The following is a 7,083-nucleotide window of genomic DNA, read 5'->3' as shown; positions in this document are numbered from 1 at the left end:
TAATTGAGGTCATCTCCTTTCCCAATTTTGAGATTTGTGAGGACAAATTGTTGATGGCATTGAGATGGTTGATTGAATAAACCGTTGAATCGCTTTTGCTTGTCGACTCTCTCTCACCTTCTTGCCAATCCACGTGGTACCTTACCACATCTTCAATTAAGTCCACCACTTTATCCTCCGTTTTGTTTATGATAGGGCCTCCGACACCGGCATCCAAGCAAGACTTTCCTTGGGGGCTTAAACTTCCATAGAATATTTGGATGATTTGATAGGTGGGAATCCCATGGTGTGGGCACTCTCTTTTGTACTCCTTATAACTTTCCCATGCCTCATAAATACATTCATTTGCCTTTTTCTTGAAGCTTTGACTGAGAGCTCTTGCTTCGGCCGTCTTCTTTTATGGATAAAACCAAGATAGAAACTCCTTAGTCACTTCATCCCATGTTCTTAAAGAGTTTGGTTTCACCTCTTTATCTAACCACTCTAGAGCACGTCCAATAAGAGAGAAAGGGAAAATTTTAAGTAAAATAAACTCTTGAGAAACCCCATTCACCTTGATGGTATTGCAATACTTCTCAAATTCCTTAGGATAGTTGAGGGGACTCTCATACTTTGCACCACTATATTGATGCCTCTCTATCAAAGTAATCATCGTCGATCTTATCTCAAAGTAATTTGTCAGTGTGGTAGGAGGAGCAATTCTGCTTTCAAACCTATAAGCTCTCGGATTTCCAAACTCCTTCAATGCTACACTCAGATTAGCACCCATGCTTTGTCGTTCTTCTTCTTCTTCTTGATGGATTTCCTTTCTTGGAGGACTTGAGCTTGAGGAACGATTGCCAACCCTTATCCCTATCATAGTCCTCTCAATTTCCGGATCAAATGGCACTAAATTTCGATCTCATACCCTACGCATACAAATCTTAAAGCAAAATATCAACAGCACGGCTACAAATGTAGCCTAAAAGAAAGAAAAACTTTTTGAGTTTTTCAAATAAATGGAATAGATTCAATCAACAATAGAAAATCACCATGCCTTCCCCGGCAACGGCGCCACTTTTTACGCGGGTGAAACCTAGGTCATTGGTATCTAAGATTCCCCAATCAAAACCAAATTTATAAAACCAAACCCAACCCTATGTATAAGGGTATGTCCGGGTCGAACCCAAGGGAAAGCGGTATTTTGCTAAGGTGTCAATCTAATCTATTCCGAAGTCTTAAAACAATGGGTTGGTCTAAGCTATACTATCGAATCAACTCAATCAAAACTAACAAATAGAATTCAATTATCAAAGCACTAGGGAATTTAGGATCCACATGCATTCGTGATAAACTTGCTAATTTGTCGGGAATTTGATCAATCAAGCAATGCGAGGGAAAACGATATTTGCAATCAAAATCACTCAAAGAGCTATTTCCTAGAGTTAAGCTAGATGTCTCTACAAATGACTTCAAAGGAAAATCGCAAAATAAGATCAATCGATAATAATAGCTTCAAATCAATTTTTCGTGTCATTGAAAACTACTATGCAATCTAGCTTGATAATCAAGGTTAGCTACACCTCTTCAAAACAAACACATGCACAAATTCATCAACCAATTTAATCACATCATCAAATCAATCAAAAACCCCAAATTAGCTATAGATTACCACTAATACATGCTTCACCACTTCCCTAGCAAAGGAACTACTCACTACACATTGCAAATTTGAAAAGCATAACAAAAGTAATCATCAATTCCATCATGAACATTATGATAAAAATATCAACAATTAAATCAAATAAAACTAGTGAAATTCAACAATATAGCAAAAAACAAACATAAAATTGCATTGAAAAGGAGAGAATTCTTACAAAACTTTGATCAATATCAAAGAGGAATGAAGATCAAATGTAACAATCATCATTCACTAAGTTTCTCTCTCTAAAATCTAAAAACAAAGTTTCCAAAATCTTGAGCTTCTCTCTCTAAAATTCTCATCAAGATCTAATTCTAATTCAAAACTAGCTTCTTCTCTCTCTAGAAATGAAGAAATTCTATAAATAGTAAAACTAACTAAGGATTAGTTAGACGTCCAAAAAGAACCTCAAATGGCGCGGCCTCTCATCCCATTGTGCGGCCGCAACAAAATAGGTACGGAATAGGGGGGAGGAAGCTACGCAGCTACTCCTGGCACATGCGTGGCTGCGCCAGGCACCTACACGACCGCTCCTCTCTCGCACGTGGCCGCGCTTGGGAGCAGGGGAGAGGTCCTCCGTGTGCTCATTGATGCTCCAGTGCGTTCCACATGATACATGTTGGGGGAGGTAATCACTAGAGGCCTTCACGGTCGGTTCAACACCAACTTTGATGTCCACGCGGCATGAGAGCGCGGCCTTGAAGACTTGGCTTTTGCACTCCTTCAGTTTTGACCTTTAAGAGGAAGAACTAGGTTGCATCCTAAGCTGTGTATGCCTCGAGAGAACGCCAATGAGCTTCTCGAATATCACCATTCTCCTAAAATCTAAGAGAAGCAAACAAGTAAAGGAGAAAAGACATAATAAACTAAGAAATGCAAGAAAATGAGAAAACGACTAAGGAAAAAGCAAAATAGAGAAAATACAAGTAAAACTAAAAGAAAAGAGATAAAAAAGATGTAAAAGCAATGAAAAATCATCCTAAAAGAAGCTAAATGAGTGCCATAAATGACACTCATCACGGGTGATCAAGACGAAACATCCGTCCACTTATACTTTCAACTTCACCATGTTGTGTATGGTGCAGAAGACTAGGAAATTAGGGGTTAAGCCCATCCTAAGGCATGTCACCAAATACCCAAAAATATTTGCCTAGCTGTTTGGCCCCAATTGGAACAAAGCAATTTGATACTTTTCCTACAACTCCTGGACAAAAGGATGAAGAGGAAAACGAAGGTCGACCTCCAAGGCAGCCTATAAACATTGAAACCACGACGAGTAATAGTCAGGTCATCCGAAGAGGCCACCGAATTAGAAGTCCGTGGCGGCTGGATCCTGAAGTCTTTTCCAGCATGAGGAAACTCTCAAACGACTCAAACTTCTCGTTAAGGAAAGTCAGGCATGTTGCCCCTATCTTACAGCCGTTTGGGCTATCAAAGTCAATCTCCTCCTCTGCGACCAGGGCGTCAAGGTTTTCATCTCCCTGCTCGGCCGTTTGAGGTTCGGGTGCCCTCACCAAACCAAAATCAGCGGACAGAACTCTGTCCAGCTCAGCCTCTTCGGCTAAGCTTCCTGCAACCGAGCCCTGCCTTGGCTCGACAATCACCACACTTTCAGGTGCTAAGGGGGCCTTGCCCTTGTCTTTAGTTCTGCGCCCAGAACCTTGACTTTCAGTCGGAACGTTACGGGAGCAGTCAGTCAAATCATCAATGTGAATGCTAGTTCGAGGCCTGGCCTACCCAGAATGTGGTGGAGGGGTGGTGGTAAAATTTGTTCGGACGCCACACGAGACTGTGGCTGATTTAGGACAAATTGAACCACGTTCGATCAAGATGAAAAACGAGGCCTCCTAAAAGAGTGTCTCTCAAACGATCTTACGTCCGAGCTAATATGTTGTGCTAGGGAGTGAATTGGGTTTGGTCGGGACGCTAACCCGGAAGAAAAAGTGTTTGAATGATTTGCAGCCAGGGTCCGTCCATATGTAGAAGTGTCTCGCTGATTTTGGCGCTCCTCAAAGGAAGTAGTCACCTCAATCACCGAGCATGCACTGTCACCAGCAGTGATAGAGGTATTTGTGTTTGTGTTTGTATTGGTGGTCTCCACGTCTGTATTATTTGGATCATAAGAGGCCAAGGGTTGGATTACACTATTGTCAGGATTTCTTGCAGCATAACGGTCGTACGTCTGTCTCGTACGCGCCATGTTCGACCGTAGGGACATAGAAGAATAAGTGGGGGTGAGTTGGTACGCACTAGAAATGGACCCACTCCATAAGGACGAGGACTCGTCCCCGTCCACTCTAGATTCCTTACTCTCAGACAAACAGACGTCCTCATGAGGAGAAACGGACAAGGCCGAGTGTTGAGCCAATGTGTTTGGAAATAAAACAAGTATAAAAAGAAAAGGAAAAAAGGGAAGAGAAAAGAAAGTATTCGGTTACCTCTATCTGAGTAGAAAACTTGAAGACTTTGAAGATTCAAAGAAAACCAAACTTTTTCTATCTATAAGCTCTGACTTCTCTCTAGAAAGTGAAATAAACCTAAGTAATAAAATCTGGTCAAACCCCCGCTATTTATAGGCAAAAATTTTTAAAGGAGTAAAATGGTAAAATCACCTTTCCCGCCTAAAGAAGTCCAACAGTTAAACTCTTCAAAAGTTTAACCTAGAAGTCAAACGGTTGAAAAATGTTCCTTCATTAAAGACGGGAATTCGAACGGGCGTCATAAAGACTCGTCAAAGTTAACGTTCCTCTTGGAACTTGAACCATTTTTCCGAAAAATCCAGAAGGAAATTCACTGTTTCCTAAAGTCATTCGACCAAAATCGTCCGCCTGACTATCAGAGAAAACCCCTTAGGAAATCAGGGGAACTGTACAAGGCTCTCAAGCCAAAAGCTCCCAGATAAACGGATAAATCCGTCCGACCTTTGCTTGAATTCCGAGTTTTTCATAAAAGCCTAAGTCCTCAAGATAAGTGAGGTTTAGAGGAGGCGGCTCGTAGCGTACGAGTCACCCCCTCTGAGGGGCAAATGTTTAGGGTAAAAATACCCCAAAAACGTGATCCAATCCCCTAGAGACATGTGGCTCAAATTAAAAAGCAACACGTGTCCCTATAGGAAGATGACACGTATAAAACTATTACATGAGCACTTGGAAAAAAAGAATAAAGGGCATCCTTGCATCGAGAGGCCCAAATCCCGAGAAAGCCGCAAAACAGCGCCCCCTTGGACACGTATCCTCTTCCGATTGTGCCGCCAATTAGAGTGCAGAATATTAGAGCAGCAACCCTAAGGGGCATAATCCCCCACCCCTATAAATACCCCAATTATTTATGATGGGAGGGGTGGATTGTGACATAACATTTAAGAGCACACTCAAGGTCCAACTTCTCTCTAATTTCTCACTCTAGTTTTTCCAATTTTCTGTTACTAACTTGACCGTCGGAGGTGAATATTCCGGCAACGGGATATTCGTTCTTTTGCAGGTGTTCGAGCCAATATTTTCGAAGAGCGCGACCAGTATCCCAAGGAAAATCCAAAAAATCCCCGAAATAGTAGTATTGTAAATTTGACCTTCTTTATCACATCAAAATTTTCTATCCACTTCTTCTTAAAACCCTTGATATTACTATATAAAGCTAACCATGACTAAAAACTGGTCTTACAAAATATAAACCTACACTTGAAAGAGACTGACCTTGGTTTTTGTTTATAGTCATCGCAAATCATACCACCAATGGATATTTCCTTCGTGGTTTGATAAATAGGTTTTCATCATATCAGCATATTATCCCATAAAGTACAGCTCAAACTTTTTTTTTTTACTATATAATAACATTACAATTATCAAGTAAATTAAATAGTTAAAACGCATTGATTTTAATGTATAAACAATAACAAATACTTTATATCCTCCAGATTAATTATGATGCTCCTCTTTATCTTTCCATTGCTTTCCCAAATTTCAAAAGTGCACACTTTTGTTACTTACTTTTATATGTTATATTATCTCAAAATACACACTAAAAAACCTCTTTTATTTATTACTATTTTTTTTTAATTATCAAAAGCATTTTTTGAATAATATAAGAGATATTGTGGGAATATTTTATTTCAAATAACTGAAAGAATATTCAACAACATTTGTGTGTGGCTAGTTGTAGACACCTAAAAATGTCTCCCAAAAACCAAACTCGATGATGAACAACCTTTCACTGCCATTATTGGTCGGGTTGAGTATTTAACCTTTGGAGTGCTTAATCCATATTTCCATTCAATACATTTCATAAACCAACTCAATTCTTTGCCCATTTTGCTAAACCATAACTTACTTTCCACTTTTCGTGTGCACATCACAAAACCTAGAGAAACTGATTTCGTTGCCCTATAATTTTGATCCAATTATTATTTTTTTATATAGGCCTTTCAATAAACTTTCAACGATATATCATAAGCCCAATTCCGATTTAAAACGAAGAAGAAAATACTAAACTCGGCCCAAAAAACTCGTTTTTCCTTTATTGGTGATTGCCTTTTATGATTCGTGAACGGTTTACAAGTTCCTTAAAAACTTGTTGGCGGCTCTCTACTTTATTCGTCCCTAATCGTTGTCTCTAATCGTATATGTCAATTCCCACTTCCTATGAGTGCCAAGCATATTCAGACATGTTTAACGTAGGCACACTTCGAATGAGACCTACAACAGCTAACACACGAGTAAACCTAACTAACCAGGTAACCCCTCATCAAGTAACCCCTAACCTAGTAACCCCTGACTGAGTAACTCCTGACCAACCGAGTAACCCCTTGTTGATTGAATAACCCTTGAGTGAGTGAGTAACCCCTGATTGACAGAGTAACCCCTGATTAGGAGAGTTAAAAAAAACCCGACCCAAGTGAACCGACCCGGTGACCCAATGTCGACTCAAATTCTAGTGTAGTTTTCTGGTTTTTTAAAAAATTGATAGGCCGGGTACCCAACTAGGATGAAAATCCGGGTAATCGGGTAGGGTCTTGGGCCGTTAAATTTAGTTTGCGGGTACCCGTATACCCGGTAGTGCAAAATTGAAAAATAAAAAATAGGGTTTGATTCCCTCAATTAAGCCGCCCCCATTCTTTCTTTCCTTTAGCTCGTTGGTACCGAGTATAATACAAAGTACATTGATATTATACACACACACACACATATATATATATATATATATATATATATATATATATATATATATATATATATATATATATATATATATATATATATATATATATATATTCCATTGAATTAAGGGAATTGTGAGAATTTTATGCTTTGAAGGAGTTTCAAACCTTAAGTTCCTTGGTACCGACAGCAATTTGTAATTATATTTTCATTTCTTCTAATTCTTTGTATATTTCAATTTTTTTTTTT

The 7,083-nt window shown here is 39.2% G+C and overlaps 1 pseudogene; it reads left to right on the top strand.

The window, feature by feature from the left end:
• The first annotated feature begins 278 nt into the window (after nt 1–278).
• On the top strand, nt 279–376 carry LOC145577163 (small nucleolar RNA R71; annotated as a pseudogene).
• Nucleotides 377–7,083: the final 6,707 nt, after the last annotated feature.

Source organism: Chenopodium album, chromosome 13 (assembly GCF_948465745.1).
Source record: "Chenopodium album chromosome 13, dcCheAlbu1.1, whole genome shotgun sequence".
In the NCBI taxonomy this organism is placed as follows: Eukaryota; Viridiplantae; Streptophyta; class Magnoliopsida; order Caryophyllales; family Amaranthaceae; genus Chenopodium; species Chenopodium album.
Note: the sequence above shows the minus strand (reverse complement) of the source record. Positions and strands in the feature narration are given on the sequence as shown.